This window comes from Oratosquilla oratoria, chromosome 3 (genome assembly GCF_046742065.1).
Source record: "Oratosquilla oratoria isolate Oo_2021 chromosome 3, ASM4674206v1, whole genome shotgun sequence".
In the NCBI taxonomy this organism is placed as follows: Eukaryota; Metazoa; Arthropoda; class Malacostraca; order Stomatopoda; family Squillidae; genus Oratosquilla; species Oratosquilla oratoria.
In genome coordinates this window covers 11,433,533-11,459,382 of record NC_134779.1, presented here as the reverse complement: position 1 = coordinate 11,459,382, position 25,850 = coordinate 11,433,533, and the positions used below count along the sequence as shown (strand labels likewise).

General features: G+C 40.1%; 1 protein-coding gene across 9 annotated transcripts in view; it reads left to right on the top strand.

Annotated features, from left to right (window-relative positions):
- The first annotated feature begins 1,667 nt into the window (after window positions 1–1,667).
- Window positions 1,668–25,850, top strand: part of LOC143020262 (uncharacterized) — a 201,683-nt gene continuing 177,500 nt past the window's right edge. For 3 of the 9 annotated variants that reach the window (XM_076176511.1, XM_076176503.1, XM_076176475.1), the window contains exon 1: window positions 1,668–1,819. The gene's annotated coding sequence lies outside the window, so the exon portion shown is untranslated. Of the gene's footprint in view, window positions 1,824–23,528; window positions 23,660–25,850 lie in introns of all 9 variants that reach the window. The other 6 variants (XM_076176493.1, XM_076176520.1, XM_076176545.1 and 3 more) reach the window with 6 other exon arrangements.

Genomic DNA, 25,850 nt, shown 5'->3' with positions numbered 1-25,850 from the left:
ACACACACACACACACACACACACACACACACACACACACACACACACACACACACACACACACACACACACACACACACGACTCGGTGGCGCGGTTGGTATAGTCCCCGACTGTCAGTACGGAGGTACAGGGTTCGAATCCTGCCCAGGGCTGAAATTATTTCAGTATCGCTGCGCTTCGAGTCGTGTGCGTGTAAGGTCAGAGCATTACCCATAGATCGGTCATACGAGCTCTGAGCTCTCTTCCGGGAGGGATATAGCTGTCGATCACGAATCCAACACATGATCCAAAGACCAAGGTAAATCACACACACACGCACGCACACACACAATCTTACAAAAATAAAACTCATTTGTCTCTGAACCGTGCGTGGTAGCCTACAGGTTTTATTATGATCCTTACGAAGCAATTCCATTCAGTTGGTGGAGAACCCTGTAGCGGTTAAAGAGTGAAATACTATTTTACACCATTTCGCCGTAGCAGCATATATATAGATATATATATATATATATATATATATATATATATATATATATATATATATACACACACACACACACATATATATATATATATATATGTGTGTGTGTGTGTGTGTGTGTGTGTGTGTTTGTAAACATATATGTTTTATTATGTCTGCCGCCAAGCTATTTTATTCAATGAAAGGAAAATTTCCGCTGTTGAAAGGTTACCCTCCCCACCCCCACATCATCTCAGCAGTTCGAGAAGAGGAGTCGCTTTGTCCTCCTGTCCTATTACATGTGGTTCGAAGGGAGTACAGCGAGACACCACCTGCTCCTCTACAACAAGGCCTAACAGCCAGAACTGCTTTACCCCTTTAGCTTGGTGGAATAGCGTACGAGCGAGAAAAAAACGAGAAATCCATTTTCGCTTGAGGATGAGTACGCGACCCCCACTTCATGAGCGACATCCGTCTCTTTCCTAATCTCCCCTCTGTATACGTCTGGTATCAAGACAATATGCTTATTCCAACCTAGAACACCACAAGTACTATGGTAACTGAAATGGTGGATTTTTTTCCACCACTGTGGTGTCATTGGGAATCAAACGTGGGTCCATTTAATGTTATGGACAAGTCTGTCCAATGTAATTATATGTCAGTAGATAATGTGTGATGCAGTTCTACCAAATACTGTCCGTACATAACGGTTAGGAAGATAATGGTGTTCACGATTCTGTCATCTGACAAGCTCGGCAGCCATTGTATCATATGGTTAAGCTGGTGTCGTGAATCACTCCACGAATGATACCAGTTACGTAACTCTCACAAAGTTCTTCGGAGTTTATGACACGCCACTTTCGTCGCAAATTCTGATAACAAACTGACACCTTTTGAAAATCCGGCAGCGGGCGAGCCCCCTGAGATTAGCCTAGGGAAGCAAGAATCGACACCGTAAAGTGCCGGTGTTCACCAGCTGCGAGACCCGGATGCGGTTCACGGACTGTAGTTTGGTCATCCTTGATGTATGGAGTTTGCCCGACTTAGGAAATTGAGTGATGCTCTTCAGCCGTAGCGCAGAATTGGCTTGATGCTTATGGGACGTCAAATCTATAGCATAAGTAACAACAATGCATACTTCTGGTAATTTATTAGTCTCAACTGTAAGTGCATTGGGTGAGTAGTTGTTGTAAGACAAAGAGGCGATCAGTTAGTGTACAAGGCTAGTGTCATTGAAAATGGGAAATGTTGGCGCCATGCGCATTCACTCCAACCAGCGCCATCTGCAACCTCGCAGTGTAAACAATCGTCAAACTTTTTGGTGCGTGTTAGGGTAATATCTTCAAAATCATCGTGTTGTAAGTAAGAATGGAGTTAAACTGCTTAACCGTTATGTAAATTAGAGTTGATGAATGTCAAGGAATAAGTTGCAAACATTACCTTTTCGAAGTAGAATGTAATAAACGTATAAATCATTGTTAAGGTTAACCGCGACACAAGCAGGTCTTGAATGATTTTGAGTGCAATAGGGAGGGAAGCAGTGCGCTGTCAACGATATGCACATACTAGTGTATTCATTGATAGGATTAGATTAGATATGTTATAAAGGTTGACAGCAGCAACATACGTGTTTAGGAAGAGTAAAGTTTGTATGTTGAACAAAGGGGTTGATACAGAAAGGTTATACAGGTGCACGTTTTTTTTTCTATGTACGGTTGCCTGTGGCTGTGATACAAGTATTTCTAATTTTCACGTAGTTGATATACCTGTAAGAGTGAATTGACCTAAACGTTTTGGTTCATTAAAGCTTACATACTAACATTGTACAAGTTTTTAAATTCCAGATTCCAGTTCAAATGTTGTAATGAATATAATGTACTTTGACATTGAGTTAAAAGTTGTTAATGTTGCACAGTCATGTCATTCAAGTTGTTTAAATAGTGTGCCAAATATATTGAATTAAACATAATTACATTGCTACCAGGTTTTGTACTGAGTAGTTATTTTTAACATTAATTTTCACTTGCTTTTATTAAAACTAAATGGTCATGCATTTTTTATTTATTTATTTATTTTTTTAAATTTACTATCAATTTCTAGTTTCTCCTAGAGATAGCTCATTGAGTATGGTGAATTAGGGTTGGCTTGCATAGTGTCATCCCCATTGATGGTTTAATTAATGGGATGCCAAGCAACCTGGCAGCTGATGCTGTTTAACTGGGCCATTACCCTGTATTATTATTTTTTACACCAATTTACTGAAATAGAAAAATGAATAAAGTCTTTTTACTTTCAAAGGAGTTATTTTGTTTAATCATGTTATCTATAATCATGATGATCTGAATAAACGGCTTTATTTCAACATCTCATGTCTATTATCATCATGAAACCGAGAGGAAAATTAGACTAGACCTCTACTAGTCTTGAGATTTCTCATAGTCATGGACATGGTCCATGACATGGAATACTGACCATATTATTAATAGTTATTTCATAAACTTGCTATCATAGCTATAGCCGGCTATGTAATAAGTATAGCATAGCCTATCCATCTTAAAATTCATACCATAACAATGTAAGTATTATTTGTGAACAACACCCTCTACGACTACTATACGTAGTATCGCTGACATGTCATGCGTTACCAAACACAACTAAGTATCGGAGAACATGCTTACATTTGAGGCACAGCTGTTTCATTATCAATGATCTTAAAATTTTTCGTTTCCAAGAGAAAATAGGCTAAAGAATACGAATATTACTTTTAAATATTCACATATAGGTGTCTTATCTTTAAATTTTTACTTGGAAAAGTAATTTGCAATGGCTAATAGCTAAATTTGCTTTTAAATTTGATTTATTTATATATTTTATTTTTTTATTATTATTATTTTTATTATTATTTTCTTTTTTAAGAAATAGGCATACACTTGCAGAACAGCAAGATAATTTGATAATTCAGCACATGCGCTGAATGCTACAAGCATTCAAATTCATACATACCCATTTGAACGGGTTGCAAAAAGATGGAGGTGTGAACATTACATCCACGATGATGGCGCAGACCATTCGCGCGTACCTACCTACATGTGGCAGCCTTAGGCTCAGCTGCGCAAACTTCCAGTGATCTTAAGTTGCCCATTTTCAAGAGAAAAAAAGGCTGAAAAACATGAAAATAACATTTACATAGTTCTATGTAGATGCCTTACCTTTAGATTTTTACTCGGAAAACTAATTTGCCAATGTAAATAACCAAATTTGTGTTTAAATTGGTGAAAATTTATTTGCTTTAGAAGAATTGGGCATACATTTGCATAACAACAATATAATTTGAATATCATGCGCATGTGCTGAACGCTCCAAACATTCAAACTAAGCCAAACAAATTCCAACGGGCTGTAAAAGATGGCAATGTAAACAGTACAGCTGCGATAGTGGCGCCACGCTCGAAATCGCGCGTACCTACCCTGTGACAGGTTGACTTAATTAATGAAGTGCTATTATTGAAATGTAAAACTGATATACTGCCATTATGATTTTTAAGCAATAAAGTGGAAGGACAGCCATATGGAATGAAGTTCAGTTTTTTTTTTTTTTTTTTTTTTTTTTTTTTTTGCGATATAGTAACAGAAAATTAAATAATAGTTTTGTGAATTATAAATCTTCAATGTAATGTATGTTTTTCTTGGCAGAAATCAGTAATAGAAACTGTTGCTAAAAGCTATAAACAAATAAAGTTGCGTAGACTCCTTTAGACGCCATCTTTTTGATAAATTCGGAGGTTGGAGACCACGATGATGGCCTGATGACCTCTAGAATTATAGGTACCACATTACTAAATGCAGATTAGGTAGGCAGGTTTGGTTAGGTTAGGTAGGTAGGTTAGGTTGGATTAGATTATACAAATTTAGCATACTTTAATTTCTTCAACCGTGCCTCTACCAAAAAAACATGGTATCTCATGTAGTCAAAGTGGCTACGTTTGTTTATTAATAGCTATTAGCAACTGTTTCTATTATTGATTTCCACCTAGAATAACTTATATCATGTTGATGTATTATGATATGATGATATGGTTTAACGTCACAAACCCCATATCGGAAGGCTAGGATGGTGCCCCTCACAGAGGGCTTTTGTAGCATGGAATTTAATGAATCATGCCCTTGGTTCAACTTCACCAGTGTCGGGAATGAAACCGCCATCCCCTCGACAAAATTATTATTTAATTTTCTATTACTATATCAAGTAGGTGTGCACTTCAAAAAATTTACTGCAGTTCATTATTAGTAGAAATGGAAAAAAAAAACCAGGGGCACATAGATTTTTACTTTTCTAGTAGAATGCATGCAGATATTATCATTTTACTTTCTTGTTTTTAAAGGAATTTTTCTGGAAACTTATTCTCAACACAAATTTACAGCATACATACATACATACATACACCAAGGCTTTTTCCCCCTTACAATGGAGGTAGCCAAAAAGGAAAAGGCATAACATCATTTCCACCCATTCCATCCCTGAATACACTCCACACCCCTCCACCCTCCCTTTCATCTTAGCACCTCCTATATGACGGGTCATCCCTGCACCTTGTCCACTGCCCTGGGTCAGAAGCAGTGTCGCAAGGCACGGCACATCCACAGCAAGGCTGCTTCATTAAATCGGCGACCCCCCCCCTCTCTGTCCCCCCATTGCATAAAAGGAGAAGACGGGGGAGAAATCCCTTTGGGCTGCGTCAAATTTTGCTCACACATACTACCTCACCCCTCATCCCCCTGCCCATTCCACCTCATGTAATCACAACATCATCCATATACAACCATTCTCCATTCACCCCTGTCTTCTGTCCTCTCCCGTCCTTCCTCAACAGACATTCCCCTCTTCCCCAATGCCCCCTTCACCCCATCCATCCACCTCATCCTAGGACGTCCCCTCATCTTCACTCCCTCCACATCTGCCTTCCACACCTCTTTTACTAGTCTTTCTTCACTCATTCTTTCCATGTGTCCAAACCATCCTAATATTCTTTCATCAACCCTATCTCCCAGCTCTCTTTCCACCCCTGTTCTCCTCCTCACCTCCTCATTTCTCACTCTATCTAGCCTAGTAACCCCCATCATACTTCTCAGACACCTCATCTCAAACACATTCAAACTCCTCTCTTCTTCTCTTATGTTCCATGTTTCTGCCCCATACAGTGCTGTTGGCACAATCACTCCTTCATACAGTCTCCTCTTAGCATCCATTCCCAAATGTCTATTCCTCATTACACTCTAATCCACCAAGGCATTTACTCACTTCTCTCAATCTACATTCTACCTCCACCTTCACTCCACCTTTTCCTGCCACATTTGCACCCAAGTATCTAAAACTATCCACTTCCTCCAGTCGCTCTCCTATAATGCTCACTTCCAGTCTCCTCCCACTTTCACCCCTTGTACATCTCATCACCTTACTTTTACCCACATTTATCTTTAGCTTTCTTCTATCACATACTCTCCCAAACTCTGTCACCAACTTCCTCAATCCCTCCGATCCTGCCACAAGCGCAGTGTCATCCGCAAACAACAGCTGGCTCACCTCCCACTTTTCTCCATTTTCTTTAACCATCTCTAATCCCTGACCCACTACCCTTGCATTTACCTCTCGCACCACCCCATCCATGTATAAGTTGAACAGCCAGGGCGACATAACGCATCCTTAACGAAGTCCCACCTTTACCTCGAACCACTCACTCTCTCCATTTCTAATCCTGACACAAGCTCTACTACTCTCATAAAAACTCTTGACAGCCCCCAGAAGCTTTCCTCCTATCCCGTATATCCGCAAAACCTCCCACAGTGACTTTCTGTCTACCCTATCTATAAGCCTTTTCCAGATCCATAAAAGCCCAAAAAACATCCTTCCCCTTTCCTATAGCTTTCTCACATATCTGTCTTACCACAAAGATCTGATCTACACAACCTCTACCTGTCCTAAATCCACACTGTTCCTCACCAATTACTCCTTCTGTTCCTCTCCACCACAAAATACACATGCCCAACATGCTCTAAACACATTACTTTGAGCAGACAGACAAAGGGCTCAGTTCAGTGCAATATGTGCAAAAACTGGGCCCACCTCACCAGTACAACACTTGCTGACACAAACCAATACACAAACACTTGGACATGTTCTTCCTGCCCTCCAGTAACCCCACTCCCACCTCCCCAACCACAGCCAGCACCCTTACCCACTCCCAATTTCCCATTGCCCATATCCCCAATCAGTACTCCCCTTCCTTTGTCCCCAATCTCTCCTTTCCCCCCTCTAACCCAGATCCTATACCTTCCCCATTAACACCCCAACCTCAACCCCAAACGACAACATACAACACATACAGAACACACAACATCAGCATATTACAACACAACATTGATGGTATTAACACGAAAAAACATAAACTCAAACACTTTCTTAAACAACACAACATACATATTGCAATTATACAAGAAACAAAACTAAGACACTCACACAAAACACCATCATTTCATAATTACACCACCATCAGACAAGACCGGACCGACGGCAATGGCGGTGGACTCATCACCCTGATCCACCACTCCATCTGTTTTGTGGACACAAGAACCACAACCAAAATTCTCCTCCCTACCACAGATAACACCACAGAAATCCAATCCATTCAAATCCACACAGGCAACAAAACACTGACAATAGTTAACATGTACATTCCCCCCCAATCATCCCCCACAGTTCCAAACACCTTCAGGCCTCAATTTAGCCAACTAGCCTCAATCCCCAACCTGATCATGGGTGGTGACTTCAACGCCAAGTCATCTGCCTGGTATGTCGACAACCCTGACACAGACAGAGGGCTTGATATACAGACTCAGTTTGACTCATTGACTATCATGAACAACACACATAATCATACACATATCCCGCACCAAGCCCTCTACATTCCCTCCTCTCCTGATATCATCTTTTGCTCCCCCTGCCTAACCCCAAAAACATCTTAGAGAGTGGTCGGAACCCTTGGTTCTGACCACCTTCCAATCATCATCACCACCAAAACAAGATGCACCCCAGTTGGCCACAGACACACATACACCAATTACAAGAGAGCTAACTGGGAAGCTTTTACTGAAGAGACAGAACAACATTTTGAAACACTTAACAGTACACCAATCACAAACATAAACTATGCTGTGCACACTTTTAATACAATCATACAAAATGCAGACAAGAGATACATCCCTAGAGGCAACAGAAAATCACACAACCCCAACTTCACACCACCAATCCGAGGCCTCATCAGACAACAAGACACGCTTAAACACAATACCCGAACACCTATCCCTCAAAACATAGCAGACCAAATACAAACACTAAACACTGTGATTGCCAATAAAATACTCGAATAAAAAACACAAAATTGGCAAAACTTTATCAATACACTTGATCACAAAACAAACATCAGCAAATTGTACAAAACACTCAACAGCAATACACTATCCAACAGTAACACAACACACTCACGCAGCAATAATCACACCTGCATGGGCTCCTAATCTCAGTGAGACACACCACAACACCCTTCAAATCACACAAAACAAAGCCCTAAAAACAATTACAGGCTGCACAAGTACAACACCTACAGACCATTTACACCATGAAACAAAAGTCCTCAAGGTCAAGGACCACCTCGACATGAGAGGCACACAAACACTTGCCGCAGCCACCACAAACACATTACACCCGCTACACTACATAGCAGAACACCCACACACACCAAGAAACATTAAAACAACACCCAAAGACCTTTATCACACACAGATACTCTCTTCTCTTCCTCCACAACCACCAAATACCAGCCTCCGGAAACATATAATCATATCACTCACCGCTCCATTAACACACTGAAAGACAACACACTGCTGCATGCCAGACCCCCTGATATCCACCCTTCTGAATCCTCTCTCCCACAAAAGGACAGAGTCCACCTGGCCAGACTGTGGTGCGGCCACCACCCAGCACTTCTAAGCTACCAGAAGAGGCTGGATGACCGCATTGTGAACAGCTGCCCAGGATGTAACACTTCACCCCATACCATACAACACATAATGGAAGACTGCATTATACACAATCATGCACGCAAAAAACACAACATACACTCTATAAAGGATTTGTGGGAAAACGCTCTTTAATCTATACATGCATGACTTACCCACACCAGACACCTCAGAAATACAAATCTCTTCCTACGCACACGACATAACAATCACATACACACATCGTAACACAGACAAAGCTGCAGAAATAATCCAGCCATACCTTGATACGCTCAACACATGGTTCATCACAAACAGACTCAAAATAGCTCCAACCAAATCTACAGCAACACTTCTCACCAACTGGATAAAAGAACACAAATACATACCTCATCTCTACATCAACAACACTCTAATACCACACACAAACACACCGAAAATTCTTGGTGTAACATACGATACATCCATGTCTTTCAAACAACACACCACAAACATAAAAAACAACTGCACACCTAGACTTAACGCACTTAAGTCAATCACTGGAACAACATTTGGACAAAACAAAGAAACTAATACTACAATATACAAACAATGCATACGCTCAGTGATGAATTATGCGAGTCCTGCATGGGCTCCTAATCTCAGTGAGACACACCACAACACCCTTCAAATCATACAAAACAATTACAGGCTGCACAAATACAACACCTACACCATTTACACCATGAAACAAAAGTCCTCAAAGTCAAGGACCACCTCGACATGAGAGGCACACAAACACTTGCCGCAGCCACCACAAACACATCACACCTGCTACACTGCATAGCTGAACACCCACACACACCAAGAAACATTAAAACAACACCCACAGACCTGTATCACACACAGATACTCTCTTCTCTTCCTCCACAACCACCAAATACCAGCCTCCGGAAACATATTCATAATCATATCACTCACCGCTCCATTAACACACTGAAAGACAACACACTGCTGCATGCCAGACCCCCTGATATCCACTCTTCTGAATCATCTCTCTCACAAAAGGACAGAGTCCACCTGGCCAGACTGTGGTGCGGCCACCACCCAGCACTTCTAAGCTACCAGAAGAGGCTGGATGACCGCATTGTGGACAGCTGCCCTGGATGTAACACTTCACCCCATACCATACAACACATAATGGAAGACTGCATTATACACAATCATGCACGCAAAAAACACAACATACACTCTATAAAGGATTTGTGGGAAAACCCAGTTTTGGCTGTGGCATTCCTTGGGGAGACGGGACTGCTCGGACAGACAGTCTAGGGAACGACAACAACAACACTTAACAAGCTAATCCCTCTGAAACTACTACATTCACACTTGTCCCCTTTTCCCTTGTAAAGAGGAACTATACAGGCACTCCTCCAGTCCTCCGGCACTCTACCCTCTCTCCAGCAAACATTAAATAACCTCACCAGACCAGTCCACCATCACAGTACCTCCCTTTTTCAGACATTCTGCATGGCATCCATCCAGACCAGGTGCCTTACCTGCTTTCATCATCTTAACAACTGCCTTCACCTCAGCCTTCCTTATTTCTCCTCCATTCTCCACACTCATCACTCTCATTTTCTTCGCATTTCCCACTGCAACTATATTTCCCTCCCTATCCTACTTCACATTGAGCAACTCCCCAAAATATTCTGCCCATCTTCCCCTTACTGCCTTCTCTTCCATTATCATCTCTCCATCTGAACCATTTACCTTTTCTTCTTTACTTGATTCGCCTCCTCTTCCTCTCTTAATTTCTTTCCAAAACATCTTTTTATTACTTTCAAAATTTTCTGTCATACTCTTACCCCATTTCACATCTGCTCTCCTCTTTGCCTCCTTTACCTTGTGCTTTACTTCTCTTTTCTTTTCTTTGTACCTCTCATATGACTCCCTTGCCCTATTTTGTAACCAATCTGTGAAAGCTCGCTTCTTCTCTTCTACAACCTTCTTTGTTTCCTCATCCCACCATTCACTACCCTTTCTTCTATTTCCTCCCATCCTTCTTGTTCCACACACCATCCTTGCACATTTTATGACTCCCTCCTTGAACCATCCCCATTCCTCATCCACACCTAGCTCTACTCTATCCTTCACTCCCTCCCACTCCTTCAGCTTCTTTTCGTACTCCTTCTCCTTTTCCTTTTCATTCAAAGAGTTCACTCTAAGAACCTCCCTACCTTTTGTCCCTTTCCTCTTCCTCCATCTATCCTCCACTCTCAACTTACCTTCCACCAAAAAATGATCTGATATTCCCCCACCCTCTCCCCTTAGCACATGTACATCCTTAACTCTTCCTATCATAATCCTATTTACCACTACATAATCCATTAACACTCTATCTACCACCCTTCCCTCCACCACCCTCTCCCATGTGTACTTATGCTTGACTTTCTTCCGAAACACTGTATTTGCTATCATCAACTCTCTTTGTAGACACATTTCCACCATCAACTCTCCACTACGATTCTTTCCTGGAACTCCACATTTCCCAACCACTCCATCGATTGGACCATTTCCTACCCTAGCATTAAGGTCTCCCAGTACTATTACATTGACATGTCTTCCTAAATCCTCTATGCACTCATTTAAATCTATCCAAAAGGCCTCCCTTTCTTCTACACTTTTCTCACTGCCATGCCCATATGCACTTACAAAGCCCCACATCTCCTTTCCCAGTTTCACCTTCATCCACATTATCCTTGAGGAAACCTCCTTCCACTCCACTACACGTTTACCTATCTCTTCACTTACTAGAATAGTCACCCCTTCCCTCCCCCGCCCTCTCTTCACTCCTGATAACCTCCCACTTACACTCCCAAACTTCCACTCACCCTACCCTTTCAACTTAGTTTCACTCAAAGCCAACACATCCATCTTTCTTCTCACAAACATACTACCTATCTCTTCCCTCTTACTCTCATCTGTACCACATCCACGCACATTAAAAGACCCAAACCTTAGGGTGCTGTTCCGAAAACTCCCAGACCCTTTTATGCCTTTACTTTTTCTTTGAGGAATGTCCCCTGTGGGGCTACAAGGAGAAGGATGCCTAGTCCCACTCCCCATCCCTTTCTTCTCGCCTCTTACGATCCAAGTGGGAATACTTGGTGGCAGTATTCTTTACCCCACCACAGGGAATTCCCCCACCACAGAAAAAGAATACTCAGAGAAATGGTACAGGACAGCAACAAGGGGTTGGGGGACAGCATAACGGAGGGACAGTTGTAGTATAAAAGTGTCATCATTTCTCTATGAACAGAATTTTCCTCTATCATAGACAAAATGGTGTGTGGCTCTGGTCCGTAGGGGTGCCCCATATTGACCCTAAAGTATCAACTGCATGCTACATTTTGATGTTAGAATGCATGCAGAGGTTGTCACTTTTATGTCTTGCTTTTGAGAGAAATTTTCTGTGAAACTTTTTGTAAACACGAAGCTGCAGCAAATGAATAGACTCAATGTTTATATGGAAAATATGATGAGTTTGATGTGAGGGCCAGAGGGAAGATGCCCAAAGGGCACTGGAATGGAGGATTAGGTTATGCCTGTTGAAATGTCAAGAATACTTGCCAAGAATATAATACCCAGAGGTGTTGTAATTATAGTTATTAAGAAATATAATTGAAGAGCTCAGGTAAACGAGAGAAAATGAAATTAGTAAATGGCATCACTCTTGTATTCTGACATGAAGAAGTAAGACAAAACTACCAACAGCCAATACCAAGAACAAGTTTGACTACAACTCGCAAACATATACTGAGCACATGCATACCTATCAAGCCAGAAACATGTGGCTCCACAGGCACAATAGCATATCATTGTGCCTTTGAATAAGGGCAGAATGCTATGCTATTGTGCATGTGTCAATGAAAACCAAGAAATTAGCCCCCATATAGTATTAATATACATAGCTTGGTATAGGATTAGTACATAGCTTCTTTTCTTCTTCTTCTCCTTTTCTGCATGGGGGGGACGGAGAGGGGGTGTCGCCGAATTTATGAAGCGGCCTTGCTGTGGATGTGCTGTGTCTTGTGACACTGCTTCTGACCCAGGGCAGTGGACAGGATGCAGGGATGATCCATCATCCAGGAGGTGCCAAGATAAGAGGGAGGGAGGAGGGTGGAGGGGAGTAAAATATATAGGAAATGGAATGGGTGGGAGTGGTTCCTATGCCTTTTTCTTTTTGGCAACCCCCCCTGCCCCCCGTGTTGGGGGAAAAAGCCTTTGGTATATGTATGTATGTACATAGCTCTAGTGTATTTTTCATTGTATGCATGCAAGGAGTTAGATTTTTCATAGTTTTGAGAAATTATTTTCCCATGAAATTTATTTTCAACATTAAACTGCTGCAGATAAAGATAATACCCAATATTTGTTTGGCAAAATAGAATAAATTGGATAGGAAGGCTATAGTGAAGGTACTCAAATGTGACAGAATGGAGAGTAGATCATGCTTGCCAGAATGTTGAAGAAAGAACTTGCCAAGGTGACTGAGAGGTGTGTAGCATCCCTAAACATGTAGTTTAGATGTGTTATTTTTTTTTTAGATACTTAAAGTAGTTGCATGCCTTGCATATGAGAATGTAAAGATTTACTGATTTTTTTTTTGTGGTAGTATATTAGTAGTAGTTGGAACAGGTTAGGAAGAGCATCCAATCTAAGTAATGGTTCCAATCTTTCAAAGCCTAAGACCATTTGTGAGGAAGGGACCTAGACCTGAACAACAAAGATTATGATATTGAAACAAAGTCAGCAATGAAATAAAAGCTCTGGCACATGGAATGAAGATTATCATTTAAACTAAGAAATTAACCACCATATAGCATTTACTGGATCATTATTATTAATAATTAACTCCCAGATAACATCTGTGTTACAAATTACCCAGATTTTAATGCTGTTATCATTTATTAATATTATTATTATTATTTCATTGTGATTGGTCCAAGTGATGTGACGAGGAATAAGGTTGACTATCCAGGAGGTGCCAAAATGGAAGGGGCAGTGAATGAATTTTGATGGGTATGGAGTAAATGTATAGACTTGGCCTACCTCTCAAAAGAGGGAGATACTTTTGGTATACAAGTTTCATTATTATCAGTAAGCGCTAAAGTGGAAGAACTTGGGAATATAATCACTCAGCCCATTGCCCAAGGTCTCTTGCAGAAGACCCATTGCTCTCGTTTAACTTGTAACAGTCACTGGATTGTCCCACAAGTCTCTTGTGGGAAAAATATTTTGGGGTTTTCTGTCATACAATATGAATGTAAATATGAAAAACAAGAAATTGACCCAATATAATTTTTGTGGTTAAAACATATTTTACTGGGTTTTGCTAGTACTTCTAGCTAGTACTAACAACAACAACAAAGTAGTAGTAATACTATTACTACTACTAGTACTATTAACCCCTTCCATACGGTGCCGCACACGTAGGCGTCATGGACTTAGATCTCGGTGGCAGCAGCCAATGCCAGCCGTACGACGTGTCGTAATAATACTCGCATCATAAAATATAGTCACCGCTTATATCGATCGTTCTCTCTTCACCCGTGAATTTTGATAACCATAGAAAATGCGATTACAAAAGAATTAGAAAGAATGTCATTATGGAGGGGCGACTACAATAAATATAATCAAGACGCCGATATGGCAGCCTCGCGAATACACTCGCTCCCCATGACGCCTACGTGTGCGGCACCGTATAGAAGGGGTTAATAGTGCAGGTACTTATTAAGCAATGTGTTATTAGATCACATAGTTTTCAAACAATGGAATTTAAGAATACAGGAATATATATATATATATATATATATATATATATATATATATATATATATATATATATACATCCACACACACACACACACACACACACACACTGGATTCTGAAAGAATGCAGGAATGAACTGGCAGACAAAATACATAGCATAATAAGCAGTTCCTTAAAAGAAGGAAAAGTTCCAGAAGATTGGAAAAAAGCAAATATAGTACCTATATATAAAGGAGGAAATAAAGAAGAACCTACCAACTATAGACCAGTCTCTCTAACAAGTACAATAGCAAAAATATGTGAAAGAATTATCAAAAGTAGATGGGTAAAATACTTGGAAAAAAAACAACGTACTAAATCCAAGGCAATTTGGATTCAGACAAGGACGATCATGCGTCACCAATTTAATATGTTTCTATTCAAGGCTAATAGATATAATACAAGAAAGAGATGGATGGGCTGATTGTGCATTTCTAGACCTAAAAAAAGCTTTTGACAAAGTACCACATAAGAAGTTGCTTAAGAAATTAGAATATGAAGGAGGAATACAAGGTAAATTGCTAAATTGGATGGAAGACTTTTTGCAAGGAAGAAAAATGAGAGTAGTGATAAGAGATCAGCACTCAAAATGGAATGAAGTAATAAGCGGTGTCCCGCAGGGAACAGTTCTGGCCCCAATAATGTTTGCTATATATATTAATGATATGGATGAAGGAATTGAAAGCTATATGAGCTTCTTTGCAGATGATGCAAAATTACTGAAAAGAGTGAAAACTGAAGAAGATTGTGAATCACTACAGAGAGATCTAAATAAAGTACAAGAATGGAGTAGGAAGTGGGAGATGGAGTTCAATACAAAAAAGTGTAGTATAATGGAATTTGGAAAAAGCAAAAACAGAATAACAGGATCATATAATTTGGGAGAAGAAGGAATAAAAAGAGTAGAAAATGAGAAGGACCTGGGAGTCATTGTTATGAATAATATGTCACCTGAGAAACATATAAATAAGATTTTTGGGAGAAACTTATAATTTAATAAGAACAATCAAAGTGGCATTTACATACCTGGATGAAGAAATGGTGAGGAAAATCCTAATCACCCTGATAAGACCAAGATTGGAATATGCAGCAACGATATGGTCACCAAGTACAAAAAAATGTATAAAAAAACTTGAAAGAATACAAAGAGCAATTACAAAACTGGCACCAACACTCTTAAAACTATCATATGAAGAGAGACTACAAAAACTTAAACTACAGACACTAGAGCAAAGAAGAGAGAGAGGAGATTTGATAGCTATTTACAGAATCATGAAAGGCATAGAAATTACTGATAGAGAGAATCTGATAAAATGGGATGACAGAAATACAAGAGGACACGGAAAGAAAATAAAAAAAGACAACTATAGAAGAGATTTGAAAAAGAACAGCTTTCCTCACAGAGCAATAGACAGTTGGAACAAGTTAGATGAGAAAGTGGTGTGTGCAAAAACAATACATGAATTTAAAAATAGTTTAGATAAAATGAGATATGAAGACGGGACCCCACGAGCATAGCTCCCCTTCCCGTAAAATACAACTAGGTAAATACTAGGTAAATACACACACACAGTGCTCAACAAGAAAGTACGAACAGTTAGCGAGAATGAGTGATGAGGAGAATGAATGAGTCATAAATCAATAAACAAAAGCTCACTTCGTACCTCTAATACTTTGATGGGTGTCCTTTACGTGCAATGATCTCACGAAGGCAGTTTGGAATGGAAGTGGTGTACTTGGCAAGATGTGCAGGGGTTATACTAGCCCAGGATTGGCGAATGGCTGCCTCGAGCTTGAGCACAGAGCTCGTATCTTTACTGTGCAGGTCTTGTTTAATGTGGTTCCACAGGTTTTCTATTGGGTTTATGTCAGGACTATTGCCTGGCCAGTCTGCTATGTAAGGTATATGACAGTCTTTAAGCCACTGAGTAACACTACGAGCAGTGTGGGCTGGGGTGTGATCTTGATGAAAGATGTTAGCACTTGAGCTATTAAAAGAATCCTCCAGGTGGTCATTTAAGTGTTCATAATAAACATATTGGTTCACTTTTACATTTTTCAGTAGTACAACAAGGCTCCCAAGTCCTCTTCCACTAAAACTTCCCCATACCATGAGAGAATCAGGGTGTTTCACTATTTGTTGAATGCACCGGGGGTCAAGAGGGTCGCTACCCGCGTGCCAATACACATTTCCACCCCTATTGCCAGTCACAGTAAAGGTGGACTCATCAGTTCAGAGAATATCCAGCCACTTGTCATCATCCCACTGAAGATATTTCTTGCAAAACTCGACCCTATGGCGCCTCTGGTTAACCCCTTCCATACGGTGCCGCACACGTAAGTGTCATGGGGAGCGAGTGTATTCGCGAGGCTGCCATATCGGCGTCTTGATTATATTTATTGTAGTCGCCCCTGTGTTTTTACATTCTCTCAAATGTGCCCTGAATCCCATTCTCTGTGGTATTCAAAATTCGCGGGTGAAAGAGAGAACGATCGATATAAGCGGTGACTATATTTTATGATGCGAGTATTATTAAGACACGTCGTACGGCTGGCATTGGCTGCTGCCACTGAGATCTAAGTCCATGACGCCTACGTGTGCGGCACCGTATGGAAGGGGTTAAGAGTGAGAAGAGGCTTCTTCACCGGGCGGTGGCTTCTGTACCCAAGGTCGTGAATGCGGCGGCTAAATGTTCGCACCTAAACCTCCCCAAAGAGTCCCGGGTTTCTTTCTATTATTTTTCTGGCGGTAACACATGAATTATGCTCGAACTGTCTCTTGATAACATTAATAGCATGAGGGGATGTCTTTTTGGGGGTACTTTTTCCTTGGTTTGTAACCGAGTGTGTCACAGCCACCTTCCTTCTTAAAAATGGCAACCCACTTGCACACAGATGTCTTGCCAACTCCAACCTGCTCTATTATTTCCTTTGTTTGGTGACCAGATTTATGTAAAGCTATGATCTGGGTTATTGTCTCTTGTGATAAATATTTGTTCTTGCCCATATTAAGGCTAGAAAGCACCTCTGTCTGCAAAAAACACTGACCGCCTAGGTGACGTCACCAGAACACTCATGGAAAAAAAAAGCCTCCCCACAAAGGCTAAGAGGCAACTGAGGGATGATTGATAGCATGCGTCATAAACCCTACCCTTAGCTCTGCCCACTTGTCCGTTCGCACTTCCTTGTCCATATCATTTACCCCCCTGCTAGGGTCTTTCCATTTTGGACAAAGAAGTACGAACGGTGGTGGCCCCGTCTGTACTTTCTTGTTGAGTACTGTACATAGATACAATGCAGACAATAATCCAAAGTTTCTTCCCAGAGAGATCTGTGGGAGGTTCTGAGTAATGTTCCCAGCCACATTGGGGGTGTGGGTGATCCACTCAGTAAAACTTTATGGAACAATTGGTTGTGTCATAAGCAAGCTATCTGCTAAATAAGTAAGACAACATATTCAGCCTTTGATTCAGTGGCTTAACTTCTGATTTGGTGATTTCCCCCCCCCCTTATTTTTCTAATCACAGAGTAATTAGGAATTCCCTACTTCAAATTTATCATGTGAAAGAAGGCAAAAGAGTCCGAGAGATAACCTCTAAATAGAACCCTAGTAATGTTGTGAAAGGAATGTGGTACTCGCCCAGGCGACCGAAGCTCCTCTTGGGGATAGGTGCCACCTGTGTAGCACCAGTGGCCAGGGATGTTTGCCACTATTTGGCCCCCAAGGGTTGGGGGGACAACTCATTTGTCCCCAAACTCACCTTCCCCTCCCTCTAACCCAGATCCTATACCTTCCCCATCAACACCCCAACCCCAGAAGGCAACATACAACACATACAGAACACACAACATTGATGGCATCAACACAAAAAAACGTGAACTTTAACACTTCCCCAAACAACACAACATACCTGTTGCCATCATACAAGAAACAAAACTAAGACACTCACATAAAACACCAACATTTCACAACTTCACCACCATTAGACAAGACCGGACCAATGGCAATGGGGGTGGACTCATCACCTTGGTCCACCAATCCATCTGTTTTGTGGACACAAGTGCCACAACCAAAATCCTCTTCCCTACCACAGATAACACCATAGAAATCCAATCTATCCTAATCCATACAGGCAATAAATCAACTCTGACAATAGTTAATATATACATTCCCTCTCAATCATCTCCCACAGTTCAAAACACCTTCAGGCCTCAACTCAGTCAACTAGCCACAATCCCAAACCTTATCATGGATGGTGACTTCAACGCCAGGTCATCAGCCTGGTGTGTCAACAACCCAGACACAGACAGATGGCTTGATATGCAGACTCAGCTTGACTCACTGACCATCATGAACAACACACATAATCATACACATATCCCACACCAAGCCCTCTACACCCCCTCCTCTCCTGATATCACTTTCTGTTCCCCCTGCCTAACCCCAACAACTTCATGGAAAGTGGTCAGATCCAAGGGATCTGACCACCTTCCAATCATCATCACCACCAAAACAAGATGCACCCTAGTTGGCCACAGATACACATACACCAATTATAAGAGAGCAAACTGGGAAGCTTTTGTTGAAGAGACAGAACAACAACTTTGAGACATTCAACAGTACACCAATCACAAACATAGAAAATGCTGTACTCACTTTTAATACAATCATACAAAATGCAGACAAGAGATATATCCCTAGAGGCAACAGAAAATCACACAACCCCAATTTCACACCAGAAATTCAAGGCCTCATCAGACAACGAGATAAACACAATACCCCCACACCTACCTCCCCAAAACACAGCAGACCAAATACAAACACTAAACACAGAGATTACCAATAAAATACATGAACAAAAAACACGAAATTGGCAAAAGTTTGTCAATACACTTGATCACAAAACAAACACCAGCAAATTGTACAAAACACTGAACAGCATTACACTATCCAACAGTAACACAACATGCTCTCACACAGCAATAACCACAACAACAGATAATTCACCCTCAAACAGACAACAAGCAAACACACTCATAAATCATTTTGCAGACAAGCCATCTCACTTCTCACCCTGACGACCGACGCACCATTCGACATAAGAAAGACTTTCCCATAGACTCTGACTACATGCCCTTCATAGACAGTCAAACAAAACACACAACATATAACCTCAAGCACTCATCCGCCTGCATCCACCAAAAACACATTGGACCACAAGGTATACATGCACTCACAAACGTTGCAAACTACAGCTATTCATGCAACTCTATACCTGACATCTGTAATATACTAAAATAAATTTATAATGAGGGAGTGAATAAATACGTACCACAACAAAAAATGGAAAGAACATACATAAAAAGCTGGTGTAACAAAAAATGTAGTGAGGCTAAGGATAAAAGAGATAAAGCTTGGAAGATGTGGAAAAAAGACAAGAAAACAGGCAAATGGCTAATGTACATCAAACTAAGAAATTATTAGGTAAAAATACGGAGAGATGAAAAGAGAAACTACAAAAAAATAATGATAGAAAAATGCAAGGAAGAACCCAAACTAATTTACAGGTATGATCTGCTTCTACTCAAGATTAATAGATATAATACAAGAGAGAGATGGTTGGTCAGACTGCCTTTCTGGACCTACAAGAGGTATTTGATAAGGTACCACAAGGGAAACTAATAAGGAAAATAGAGTCAATAGGTAGCATCAGAGGAACATTATTGGAATAAATGAAAGACTTCCTGACTGGGAGGAAAATGAGAGTAGTAATTAGAGATAAATTCTCAAATTGGGAAGAAATGAAAAGTGGTGTCCCACAGGGATCAGTACTGGCCCCGATCATGTTTGCCATTTACATAAATGACATGGATGAAGGAATAGAGTGTTATATGAATTTCTTTGTAGACGACGCAAAAATACTAAAGAAAGTAAAAACTGAGGGGGATTGCAACTCATTACAACATGACTTGGACGAGATCTGGAAATGGACTCAAAAGTGGGAAATGAAATTCAATATCAAGAAATGTAGTATAATGGAATTTGGAAAAGTAAAAACAGAATATCGAGAGATTATAAAATTGGTGAAGAAGAGGTAAAAAAAGTAAACTCGGAAAAAGACCTTGGAGTGATGATCAGCAAAGACATGACACCGGAGAAGCATATTGATAGAATAGTTGGAGAAACCCACAATTTATTGAGGTCAGTGAAAGTGGCATTTGCCTATTTGGATGAGGATATGATAACAAAAATTATTCTGACTACACTAATAAGACCAAAACTCGAGTATGCAGCAACACTATGGACACCCAGTACCAAAAAGAATATAAAAAAATTAGAAAGAATACAAAGAGCAACAACAAAACTGGCACCAACTCTTTCCAAAATGACATATGAACAAAAACTGTCCAAATTAGAATTACCAACTCTGGAACAAAGAAGGGAAAGAGGAGGCCTACTAACTATCTATAGAATTATGAAGGGAATGAAAATCTTAGATAGGAATGATTTGTTGAAATGGGACATGAAAAGAAACTCAAAAAAGATAATTACAGAAGAGATCTGAAAAAAGAAAGAAAAGATAGCTTCCCACACAGAGGGATAGATACTTGGAACAAATTAAACAAAGAAACAGTGTGTGCAAACACTATTCAAAATTTTAAGAAAAAACTTGATGCTGAGATATGCAAAGATGGGTCACCACGAGCATAGCTCCCTTCCCGTATAATACAACTAGGTAAATACAATCCCAAAACCCAATATTGACCCAACAATCCCAACATCACACCACCCAATCACACTTCTCTGCACCCCTCTGAATCACAAGATGGTTTTAAGCCACTACACTCCACAAACACTTCTAATAAACCTCGCACAAAGAATATTAGATGGCATCAACTCAGATAGGCCCCCTCACAGAACACTTCTTATAACATTAGACATTAGTAAAGCTTTTGATGCTATCCCCTGGCACAAACTAACAGACAAAATATATAACACAGACATGCACAATAACACCAAAACATGGCTGGGCACTTATCTGGCAGGCAGAAATGCTTATGTGTCATATAATGGCCAATCATCGCACATCAGAAACATTAAGAATGGAGCACCACAGGACTCTGTTCTATCCCCCACACTTTAATCTATACATGCATGATATAACCACACCAGACACTTCAGAAATACAAATCTCTTCCTACGCAGACGACATAACAATCACATGTACACATCGTAACACAGACAAAGCCGCAGAAATAATACAACCATACCTTGATACACACAACACATGGTTCATTACAAACAGACTCAAAATAGCCCCAGCCAAATCTACAGCAACATTTCTCACCAACTGGACAAAAGAACACAAATACATTCCTCAACTCTATATCAACAACATTCTAATACCACACACACACACACACAAAATTCTTGGTGTAACATACGATACATCCATGGCATTTAAACAACACATCACAAACATAAAAAATAAATGCACACCAAGACTCAGTGTACTTAAATCGATCACTGGAACAACATTTGGACAAAACAAAGAAACTAATACTACAATATACAAACAATGCATACGCTCAGTGATGAATTATGGGAGTCCAGCATGGGCACCTAATCTCTGTGAGACACACCTCAACACCCATCAGACCATACAAAACAAAGTATTAAAAACAATTACAGGCAGCACATATACGACACATACAGACCACCTACACTATGAAACAAAAGTCCTCAAAGTCAAAGATCACCTTGATATGAGAGGCACACAGACACTTACTGCAGCCTCCACAAACACATCACACCCACTACATTACATAGCAAAACACCCATACACACCAAAAATATAAAAAAAAACACCCAAATATCTATATCACACACAAATATTTTCTTCTCTTCTTCCAAAACCAGCAAATACCAGCTTCCGGAAACATATTCATCACATCACTCACTGCTCCTTTAACACGCTAAAAGACAACACATTGCTACATACCAGACCGCCTGATGTCCATCCCTCTGAATCCTGTCTCCCACAAAAGGACAGAGTCCACCTGGCCAGACTGCGATGTGGCCACCACCCAGCCCTTCTAAGCTACCAGAAGAGACTGGATGACCACATTGTGGACAAATGCCCAGGATATAACACTTCACCCCATACTATTCAACACGTTATGGAAGACTGCATTATACACAATCACGCACACAAACAACACAACATACACTCTATAAAGGATTTGTGGGAAAACCCCATTTTGGCTGTAGCATTCCTTGGGGAGATGGGACTGCTCGGACAGACAGTCTAGGGAACAACAGCAACAACTCTAGTAATTGTGTGTGGGGGGGGGGGCATGAAGAAAAATTATAGCAAAACTTAACAGAAAGGGAGAGGTGAGCTTGAGTTTAGGAATGTTGTAGGTAGAGTGTCAGAAGGAATGGAAAAACTTGTGTGGATTTATGAAAAAAAATTGCTGGTGATAATGTTGTGGAAACTGTTTTTGAGGGTGATTTCATGTGTACATGCATATACCTAAAGATTCTTTCCCCATATAAAGGAATGGCCTAGTTGGAGCATACACCCACCCCTCACCCATTCCACACCCATCCAAAGCCCATTTGTAGTCCCTTCTATATTTGCTCCTTGTGGATGAAGGTTCATCCTTGTGTACTGCTCACTGCTGTGGTTAGATGCAATGCAGCAAGACACAACACCTTTGCAGCTGGACTCAACAGCCAAAGCTCCCCCACCACTTCATTACATGGTTGCCCTCCCCTTTCATTGACTTGAGAATTTACAGAAAAGACAATAAGAAATCCCCTTGGGTTGCAGCACTTCTCATCCATTTGCTGTTAGTCTACTCACACCTTAGTTGCTGTATTGTCTCCTGTCCAAAAGTAGTCATAGTTTATAAGTATTATATATTTTTAATGATTTTATATGATTTTTTGTAGTCAAACTGTGTAAGTACTATGAAAAGAATTTTTTAACTGGATGACTCCCTACAAAGTTTCGGTATTTCACAGGAAAGCTGTGAGAGGTTACATATTCTGTAATATTATTATTATTTTTTTTATTAGTATTTCTTTTTTAAACACAACTTCCAAAGTTTCACCCATTTCTTTTCACTGCAATGTTGCTTGTCTTTCTTCTACAGGTATAATGGGCAATGTTCTACAGGACTTGCACCATGTTTCTACCTTTAAGATTATGGACACATGAAAACAGGCTTGTCCTTGAATCTCACTAACCAATGGTTGGTGAGGACCATGTTTAGTAATTATTCTGGTAGGTCCTCCTTTCCTTCACCTGCTTGGAATTTTATACTGTGTATCCCTTCTTGATTTGTTTTATTTGAGCATTCTGGTCACTTGCTTTTCCAAGTGTGTATTCTTTAGTAGTCTCTAATCTTTTAGTACTTTGAAGTCAAAAGATAGGCACATTTCTGATTACTTGAATACAGTGGTACTTGCTGCATAATTATTTGCAATTGATACTTGAGGGACTTGGCCCCAGATTTTTTTTTCTTTCTTTTTCTTTCTTTCTTTCTTTCTCATTTACTGTTGCAGTCCTTTCTGCTCTCAACCCCCACCCCCCCACCCACCACCCCTGAGTCTCCACCTCATATTTTCCTGTGCTCCAGTGGGAGTTGGGGAATAAAACTGTTGCCACTGTACTCTGGTGCACATTATAGAATATAAATGAGTGTGAAAAGTAAGGATAAAAGAAGAGTTTTAGAATCATGGAAGTAATGTGAATGTAGTGGTGTTTGGAACCTAAATGTTGCTGTAAAGAGATAATCCAGTGGGGTAATTGAGGTCTATAGGTGTGTTAAGAAGGAATGAAAATGGAGAGAAAATGTTAGAATTTATTGAAAGGGAAATAATGATAGTGATTACAGTGTTTATGAAAAATAATGTATACAATTATACACAAACCAAGGTAATTTGTGGGAGGGTAGTTCAAAGAATATTGATAGGTTATATAGTGGAAGGAAGGCATGGATACTGAAAAACGTTAAATTAGGAAGGGGAAGAGGATCAATACAAGTCCAAACTGAAAGGAATGTAGTGAAAGTGAAGGGGAAGCAGGAATAGAAAAAGAATAGACTTGTTTCAAGGAAAAAGTAATAAAGTGTGCAAAAAATGTATGTAGGGTAAGGTGAATGGGTGGGAACAGAAGTGTTTAAAGGAAAAAGTAATAAAGTGTGCAAAAAATGTATGTAGGGTAAGGTGAATGGGTGGGAACAGAAGAAAGGGTAGTGAATGGTAGAATGAGGTGGTGATGGCAGTAGTTACAGAAAAGAACATGTATTTGGGGAATGATTGTAAAGAAGAAATGAAGCATCTTGGATATAAAGAAAGTAGAAGTAAAGTGCAAGGTAAGAGAAACAAAGCATAATGGATGTCAGGTAGGGTATGTATTTGTTAGACTTTTGAGAAGAGTAAAAAATATTTTGGAAGGAAGTGAAGACTATACTGTAGAGGAGGTAAGGGTGCAATTGTACAGTTGATAATGGAAGAGAAAGCTGTGTGAGGGAGATTGGCAAAACATTTTAGGAGTTACAGTTGATTTGGATAATGCAAATTTAACTAACATAATTTTGTCCAAACATGGGCTAATATTTAAGGAGACACATTTAACATAGTTTTTTTCAAGTTAACATGACAAGTAAATATCACTTTCAAATTAACTGTACAGTGTGGACAGTCCTAAGTGGCCATATGTGGTACTTTATAGTGATATGACCTACATGTACACCACCTACATGTGAGCATTAGATTGAGCCCACACTGTAATGTGAGCATCCAGAGCAGTCTTAGTGTTCTTTTTACCTAAATTTTACAGTAAAGTATATGCATTACCCACCTGTTACAGTTGTTTCCAACACTGATGGAGCATTAGACGAGACCAAAAGCCTCCCCATAGAATGATATTTGAAAATTATAGGAACACCTTTCTACATAAAAGCCCTCAAACTTACCCATGTTACCCATCACGTTACACAAGCACAACCAACTGAATGCAGTGACACCAACAAAACAGCATCATACTACTCAAGCATCTTCAACAAACCTGTACCATATGGAACATCTTTACATAAGCCTATATTTACTCGGATCACAAAACTACATATAAAGTATGGAATAAAAAGGCTTAATGAAACAAGGTTAACTCTAGCAAAAATGTGATGAAAAAATTAGTGTTGGTATCTTGTTGAGAAGTGAAAGGAAGCAAATTAACCTCCCACATCCCCTGAAAAAAAGACACTTCTATATTTTGTGAATGCTAATGTTTGTGAAATAATTGAATATTTCATTTGTATTTGGTGTGTATTGACCCTTTAACTGCTATGATGCCTTTAAAAGTATTGTACGGGGTAATGCAATATGATTTCATTCAGCTTAGGGCAGGATCTAGTGCTGAAGAGGTCAAGGAGTGCCAAGGTATATACATTTATAAGTTTCTAAGACCAGTA